This window comes from Gekko japonicus, unplaced genomic scaffold (genome assembly GCF_001447785.1).
Source record: "Gekko japonicus isolate JY-2015 unplaced genomic scaffold, Gekko_japonicus_V1.1 scaffold55, whole genome shotgun sequence".
Lineage (NCBI taxonomy): Eukaryota > Metazoa > Chordata > Lepidosauria > Squamata > Gekkonidae > Gekko > Gekko japonicus.
In genome coordinates, this window is record NW_015160837.1 from 1,345,368 (window position 1) to 1,354,128 (window position 8,761).

At 49.9% G+C, this 8,761-nt stretch overlaps 1 protein-coding gene across 1 annotated transcript in view; it reads right to left on the reverse strand.

Moving 5' to 3' along the window:
- Positions 1-8,428, reverse strand: part of TBC1D1 (TBC1 domain family member 1) — a 156,152-nt gene extending 147,724 nt beyond the window's left edge. Inside the window, 1 exon segment of the mRNA XM_015418418.1 lies at positions 8,237-8,428. The gene's annotated coding sequence lies outside the window, so the exon portion shown is untranslated.
- Positions 8,429-8,761: the final 333 nt, after the last annotated feature.

Consider the following 8,761-nt stretch of genomic DNA (forward strand, 5'->3'; position numbering starts at 1 on the left):
TACATCGCTGGAACTCTGCAGCTTCCATGGCCTACATTAATCTTCTTACAGTGCTCTTTTTGTAGAAAAAGCCCAGCAGGAACTCATTAGCGCAATAGGCCACACCCAACAGCAGAAACTCATTAGCATATTAGGCCACACCCCTGCCAGCACAGCTCATTAGCACATTAGGCTGCACCCCCATGTTACCAGAAGTGTCGACATCCAGCCACACCCACCTTTTGCTTGTTATTCTGTTTACCTTGTTTGTTCAGGGCTTTTTTTGTAGCAGGAACTCCTTTGCATGTTAGGCCACACACCCCTAATGTAGCCAATCCTAATGAATTTCTGCTGTTGGGTGTGGCCTATTATGCTAATGAGCTCCTGCTGGGCGTGGCCAACTTGGGAGCCAGCCGGAACTCCGTTCCTGTGCGTTCCTGCCCAAAAATAGCCCTGATTTCTTCTATAGCCAGGCTGGTGCTTGGGTATGCTTCATTTCTTTGTATCCAGCCTCACTGCTGTTCTGTCAGAACCCACAGCCAACAACGTAGTACACACTTCTCAGGAAAGGTAATACTTTATTGAAGAGCTATAGATGCATTAACATAGGCACTGTTAAGAATGGCGGCTGCCCGTCGGCATAATAGGATATAGGGTATTCGCATGCACCCCCCCAATGCCCTGGCCAATTAGCCATACTCCCGCGTGCGGGAGAAGGAATTCAGGCCGTTAGCGCTGAAGCTGGGAACCAACCTCTCTCCCACGGTTCCACTGAAGCTAGACATCACACCGCCTGCACAACTTAGAGATAAGCATTACAGCCGCTAAGAAGCACAGAAAGACTGCAGTAGCAATTAGTAGTCAACAGATCTCCCCAACCCCCATGGCAGCATAGTAATGAAGTCCATGGAAAATCACTTTCCAGGGCCGACTCGGGGTGAGAAGTGGGTGTAACAGCCCTGGGGGTTTCCCCGTCTAGGCTTACTCATGGCACAGACTCGGCACGACTTGACAAAGGATAGTACTCAACTACTACACGTCTAGTAGCACCACAGTAGCAGGACAGTTGCTGTACAAAACCCAGAGGGGCCAAGATTTCTGGACAGAGAGCTTACAGACCAAAGTGAATGCAAAGTTTGAAAAAGAAGTTCTGGGCCTGAAACAGGGGAGGGAAGAAGACGAGGCCAAGGGAGCCCCCAGCTGATAGATCTGAAGGAGAGGGGAAAGTCAGCTCATAAGAACATAAGAGATGCCAATGTTGGATCAGGCCAAAGGCCCATCCAGTCCAACACTCTGTGTCACACAGTGGCCAGAAATACCAGTGCCATCAGGAGGTCCACCAGTGGGGCCAGGACATTAGAAGCCCTCCCACTGTTGACCCCCCCAAGCACCAAGATGACAGAGCATCACTTGCCCCAGAGCCCCTATCTATACCTTGAGGCTAATAGCCACTGATGGACCTCTGCTCCATATGGACCATAGCTCCATGAATCATGGAGTTCCTGGAGTAGAGGCAACACTGGAGCTCCATATGGACCATAGCTCCATGAATCATGGAGTTCCTGGAGTAGAGGATGCACAGAGGAAGCCACAGAGATAGGCACCCACCTGACGCATAGGACAGGGGTATACGCTAGACCATTTCCCCAGCATGTGGGGCTGGTTCTTTACCCAAGAGGGGAAGGCAAACTGGTTTGGCACTGGCAGCACCACTGGGGCTCAGGTTTACTGGTGTGCCTGGCCAAGTACAATGGCCATCTCCCCACTGCCGTTGTTTGCTGCCACACCAGCACCTTCACCGGTAGATCATGAGCAGTGTTCCCTCTAAGCTGAGTCAGTGTGAGCTAGTGCACAGTTTTTTAGCCTCAGCTCACACATTTTTGTACTAGCTCCGGAAGGATGGGGCTCCAGAGCAAACTAATTGATGCAGCAGCCAAATCAAGTTTCGTTTATTGTCTTAGCCATTGGCCATAACAACACAAAGTAAATCAAAGCACAACAGAAATATAAATCAATAACTTGCAGTAAGTCCTAGACCCTGTCTTATCTTTTTTGCCGCCAGTGCAAACAAAGCCATTCTGCTAGTAACATGTGCATCAGTATCAGAAAGCAAGAACATGGTCAAATCCTGCTCAGCAATTCCATTATACAGAGGTAAAGGTAAAGGTTCCCTTTCTCAAAAGCCAGTTGAATCCGACTCTAGGGTTGCGGTGCTCATCTCCGTTTCAAAGCCGAAGAGCCAGCGCTGTCCGAAGACGTTTCTGTGGTCATGTGGCCGGCATGACTAAACACCAAGGCGCACGAAACGCTGGTACCTTCCCACCAAAGTGGTACCTATTTATCGACTTGCAATTTCTTGCTTTCGAACTGCTAGGTTGGCAGGAGCTGGAACTAGAGATGGGAGCTCACTCTGTCATGCGGCACACTCGGGTCTCGAACTGCTGAACTACTGACGTTCCACAGTCTGCAGTTCAGCGTCTTAACCACTTGAGCCACCGCAGCTCCTTATACAGAGGTACAATAGGATAAATAAACCTTTGCCTAAGTGATTCGTGCCATAAACATCTCAGAATGTAATGCTCGACATCATCCACTTCACCCATACCACAAAGGCATATTCTAGAGGCAGCAGGGGCACCCAGAAAGTGACCATAGCAGCCAAATCACTCGCTCACAACTTTCATGCCAGTAGCTCACAAAGCAGAATTTTTGCTCACAAGACTCCACAGCTTAGAGGGAGCATTGACCATGAGGGGCTCTCTTTTTTGATACTCTGGTTTTAAAAAGTGGTCTAACAACTGGGCTAGACAGCAGAGGGAAAAGAATAAAGAGAAACCGGGAAGGGCCAAGTATACTCCAACGTTTCAAATGTTCCCTGTTATTATAAAGCTCCCTGCAAATAGAAGGCCAGCACAAAAGGCAAAGGGTTGGACTAAAACCTTATTATCCACTGCCACTTTTCTTTTTCGGGGGAATCATTTGTTAAAATTGCTCCTTTGCCCTATCCAGAAATTAACAATCTGTCTTTCCATCTTTTTTTCTCCAAGCTAAATGAGACCGCTAGCAATCCATGTCTCTAGAAAGTAAAAAAAGGCAGGGGTAATTTCCTGCGGAAGCCCACAGGAGTGGAGCTTCGGCAGTAAGGCACCCAGGGGGCGGGCACATGTAGCAAGCCCCACCCCCTGCTCCCAGCAGCCCTCAGTTGGGCCACGAGGAGCAAGAAGCAGCCAGGAAAGTTTCAGAGCCCCCCCACGGCCCGCCTTCAGGTACAAGCTCTCCCTCCTCTGTGAGGGCAGATCTGGACATTCCCCCCCCCCACAGCTAGCAATCCAAAACAGTCCAGTGGCACCTTTAAGACCAAGTTTTGTTCAGGTACAAGCTCTCCCTCCTCTGCGAGGACAGATCTGCACATTTCCCCCCCACCCCCAATAGCTAGCAATCCAAAACAGTCCAGTGGAGCCTGAGTGGTGGGTGTTGCCATCTGACACACTTCAGGGGGTGTGGCACATGCAAATAAGTTATGCTAATAAGTTATGCTAATGAGCTCCTGCACCTCTTTTTCTACGAAATGACCCCTGAAAAAAGGTGACAGTATCTCATACAGTATGGAACACTTTGCTTTTCTGGCCTATTGTTTTTACCCTGGTTTGTTCTCATGGTTCTTACTTCTGATTTCATGAAAGTCTGTGCGCTCTGCATATTTCCTCTCGCTTCCTACACAGCAGCTCATGAGCGCTTTAATACCGCTGAGAACAACTGTGAGCAGTTCAAGACCTTTTGACCTCCGAGAGGAAGCAAGAGTGCCTCCCCCCCCCCCCATTTTGAACAGTAATGTTGCTTTCAATCTCCCGGGCTTAGCTGCAATCATAAATCCCACCATCTGTACTGCAGTGGGTCCCATAAGCGATACAGCTCAGAAGTATTAGCCTCCTTCCCAAATGGCATGCAGCAAACAGGCAGTCCAATCTCTTTTAAGGCTGCCCTAAAATAGGACACATGCTTTCAGATTTGCACACAACAGCTCGTAACGGAAAAAGGTTCTCGTTTTACATTTTAAAGATTAAGCCGCGGGACTGAAGTTCAGATTGATTTATTTCCTTACTTTGTTCGTACCCTGCCTTGTCCCCCCCCCCCACCGGGGACTCAAAACAGCCAACATCGTTCCTGTTCTCACAACAACCCTGTGAGTTAGGTCAGGCGGAGCGTGTGACTGGCCCAAGGTCACCCAGCGAGCTTCCACAGCAGAGTGGGGCTATTGGAGGGCTCTGCCCCCTTCCTTAAAAGGCCAGCCCCACAAGATTTTTTTGGAGAAGGTTTTTTGGAGAAGAATCGTGGGGATGCGCACACGCCCGCTCCCCCGCCTCTTCTCAAAAGCATTTAAAGGGATCCTTCAAATGCTTTAGGCACACGCTCCTCTCCCTCCCTTCCCGCAAGATTTAAAGGGCCCTCCAGCTGATTGGCGGGCCATGTGCTCCCTGCCAATCAGCTGAAAGGCCCTTTAAATCTCGTAGGAGGGGAGGGGGGAAGGGTGGACCCTGCGGTCGGGTTTGGGGGCAGATTGGAGCTGACATAAAAATAATGGCAGCCCCACCAAAATAAAAATTGCCACACAAGCCACAAAATCCCAGCTACGGGCCTGGGTCTCCCAGATTCTATTCTGACATACTAACAACTATACCACACTAACTGTAAGTTTCAATACCTGCATGGGGTGGGGATTAACCCACAAGCCACAGTCACTGCTGATTTCTGTGTTTATGACAGATTCAATAACAATAGTTTTTGACACAGGTTCCGCTGACAGGGCGATTTTTTTTAATTGCCCAAAACAGCTCCTAATCTTTCCTCCGTAGGCCCCCAATGTCCCCCTGTCTCCATGATTTATTTATTTATTTATTATCAAATTTATACCCCCGCCCTCCCTGCAAAGCGGGCTCATTTCTCCATTCCTCCTTCTTGTTCCGGCTATTCCATATATAACCCCGAACTCTTTAGAAAACATCGGTCTTGGAAACAGACTATGCTGTGCCACGTAACATTAAATGAATCTGCACAGCTTACTCTGAGAGTCCAGCCTACGGTTCATTGCTTGCAACATCATACCCCCAAATCACATCCTGCCTTCTAGATCTCATCAAAGAAAAAAAGTTGCTGTCGATGTAAACATGGCTGACGACTGCATTTCGGAGGAGCCTCCCCTGGAAAACATCATACCCATCAAGGTCTGCATATTTGTAATCTCAGTCAACCATACAGCAGTTAGCGGTTTAGTGGAGAGAAGTATTACCATGCAATGGGGAAAAAAAAACCCTCCCCTCCCCCGATCATACGTTTATGCCAAGACTGTTTCAGCTTCCATCACCACTAACACAGGTGAACTTACATCATCACTGGGACTTCTAAACTGCAGCAAAGTCCCCTGGCTGAAATTTTATCCTTCGCTCTGCAGCACAGAATGGCAGACGGATCCTCTGTCACCGTATCCCAAGACAGAAGGGGACGTCACACAAAAACCCACACACCAGGTACTGTGTATTCGGTTACTAACAAAACTGTGCCCTTCGTTCTAAAATTTGATACCGTCGCAAACTAGCTGGCTCCGACAAAACGAGTTTGATGCAGCATTTGGATCTCAGCGGTCGCTCTGCCAATTAAATCTACAGTATGCCTCTGCCTGCAAGAAACGAGGCAATATCGAATGCACGCCGAAGCATTTCAGTAGGGTCTTGGTTTTTATTCAACAGCTACCCGATTTAAAAACACACCTTCAAACGCCATGCCATTGGTGTTATGCTAAGTAGTAATTTGGTAATGGGTTTTTAATGGTTGAAAGCATCTTTAGGAGCCAGTGTAGAGCTGTGAAGCAGGGGAACACAGTTATATATACACATATGAAGCGATGGAAGATACACTCATCAGAACTGACATGCATCAGAAACAGCACATATTTTAATGAACTGTGGAATTTCAACAGGACCCATCTAACACCTCAGTAACCCTCTGCTTGCCTCAATACATGAGCAAGGATTTAGAGAAACTGACAGATCAGGACAGACATGCCTAGCATCTTTTTGTTGCCATCGTTTTTACCCACTTTCAGTTTCACCGTGCAAAAAAGTTCATGAACAGAAGTGTACAGTGCAAAGCGAAGACTTTAGAATATTTCAGTTTGGCAACCGCAGAGGATCCCAACCGTGCAAAGCAGGAACGAGGCATCCGCCTACAAAAACGTATTTGGATATTTGGTATTTGCCCTTACCTGGATAGCCCAGGTTATCTGGTCAGATCTCAGAAGCCGTTAAACAGGGGTTGGTCCTGGCTAGTATTTGGATGGGAGACCTCCAACAGGTACCAGGTTTGTGCTGCAGAAGCGGGCAATGGCCAACCACCTCTCAATGGTAAGCCGTGACTTTCCACCACTATTCTTAGTGTCAACGGAAATGAAGGCCAAGGCTACAATCCTGTGCAACTCTACCTGGCAGCGAGACCCCTCGAACAGAGAAGGGCTTTTCGCAGGACTGCACAACGTGTCCATAACACACAGCCACACATTCATCCCTTAACAATTTTACTTTCTCCTTTTCACTGCAAATCTGTATCTGACTCACTGGGTTCTGGTCTGTGAGAGCTGGCGCTGGAGCAAACTCTTGCTAGTATCTGAAGTGCCACAACACTCTCTTATCGGCTTTTGCCGCAAGGCAGCTGCTCCTATGAAACTAGTTCCTCCAATTCCAGTGCAATCCTAGGCAGAGTGACTGTCGTATAAATCCCATGAATAACCTGCTGTTAAAATTCAGACTGGAGGCGCCTCAGGGGCAGACACTCTGGGAAACATGACCATATATTCATTAACCTAACAGCATGCCCCGAAGCAGAGTTACACCTTTCTACACCTGTCACAGGCTGGGAAGGTGAAATTCTGCTTAAAACCGCATTGCAAGGGCCGGATTGGAGCAAATGTACTCTGGGTTGCACCAAATACGCAGTCTTGCTTCCACCACCCCAGCACAGCAGCAGTGTCTGGTCTCAAAGCCAAGAGTGTCAAAACCCATCTGATTTAACTATTTTATTTATTTAATTCATGTATACCCTGCCTTTCTCCCCAAGAGGCAGTTTGGTGTAGTGGCTAGGAGCATGGACTCTAATCTGGGAGAACCGGGTTTGGATTCCCCACTCCTCCATATGCAGCTGTTGGTGCGACCTTGGGTCTGTCACAAGTTCTCTCAGAGCTGTTCTCTCAAGAGCAGTTCTCAAAAGAGCTCTCTCAGCCCCACCCACCTCACAGGGTGTCTGTTGTGGGGAGGGGAAGGGAAAGGAGATTGTAAGCCACCCTGAGACTCCTTCAGGTAGTGAAGGGTGAGGTATAAATCCAATCTCCTCTTCTTCTTCGCCACTCTGAGACTTCTTCGGGTAGGTAAGGGTGGCATATAGATCCAATCTCTTCTTCTTCTTCAATGGGGACCAGTGTCCCCTCTAAGTTGAGTTAGTGTGAGCTAGCTCACAGTTTTTTAGCCTCCAGCTCTAACAGTTTTGTCTTAGCTCAGGAAGGATGGCTTTAGAGCCAAACTAATTTATGCAGCAGCCAAATCGCTCGCTCACAACTTTAATGCCAGTAGCTCACAAAGTACCATTTTTGCTCATACGACTCCACAGCTTAGAGGGAGCATTGATGGGGATCCAAAGCAGTTCACATCATTCTCCTTTCCTCCATTTTATCCTCACAACAACCCTGAGAGGCAGGTTAGGTCGAGAGGATGTGACTGGCCCAAGGTCACCCCAGTGAGCCTCCATGGCACGAGTAGGGATTCAAACCCGGGTCTTGCAGGTGATCCCCTTCAGCACCACCGGCTCAACACCAGTGTTCCCTCTAAGCCGAGTTAGTGTGAGCTGGCTCAGAGTTTTTTAGCCTCCGGCTCACACATTTTTGTCTCAGCTCAGGGAGGATGGGGCTCCAGAGCAAACTAATTTATGCAGTGGCCAAATCGCTCGCTCACAACTTGAATGCCAGGAGCTCACAAAGTAGAATGTTTGCTCACAAGACTCCACAGCTTAGAGGGAGCATTGCTCAACACCCTAGCAACCTTAAACCGGAGTCCCTTCGAAAACGAACCCCGTCTTCATGCCTCCCGGCGAGCCAAAAACCCACTTCCTCAGACGCAGCAGGAAGCAGCAAGACCCGTCCCGCAGAGCAGGTGCCGCCGCCTTCGACTAAGCACCCAAGGAGGTTTCCTGTCCCGGAGAACAGAAAGTCACTTACCGAAAGTCGCTTACCCAGAGTCCCAGACCCCCCACGCAGGACGTGCGCCGCAGCAGCAGCGCCCCCTCGGCTGGGTCTCCCCTGGAGAAGAAGAGCGAAAGCCGTGCCAGGAGAGAACCGCGGGAGAGCCCGACTCGGCTTCTCCACCCCCGGGCCGCCCGCTCTCGCAGCAGCCCAGAGGGACGTCCCCTCTCTGCGCCTGCCCTCCTCCTCCTGGTGCTCCGTTTAGTACGTGCCCGGCGCAGGCGGGAGGAGAGCCGCCTCCTGTCAAGGGCGGCCCTAGCCACTATATAGGGGGTAGTGCCCTAGCCCGCCCCGGGGCAGCAGTGCCCGGGGATCCCAGCAGGGGGCCAGCCCGCCTCTCCCTGAGCGGGGCGGGGCGAAGAGGCCGCCACAATAAGCCTCTGCTGCCGGCTTCCGTCTCCCTCTCCCTCTCTCCAGGGGGAGGAGACCCAAGGGCAGCCGGCGGCGGGGGGCCTGGAAACGGTCTTTTTTTTCCTGCGGAATCAGAGGGGGAGACGCTGC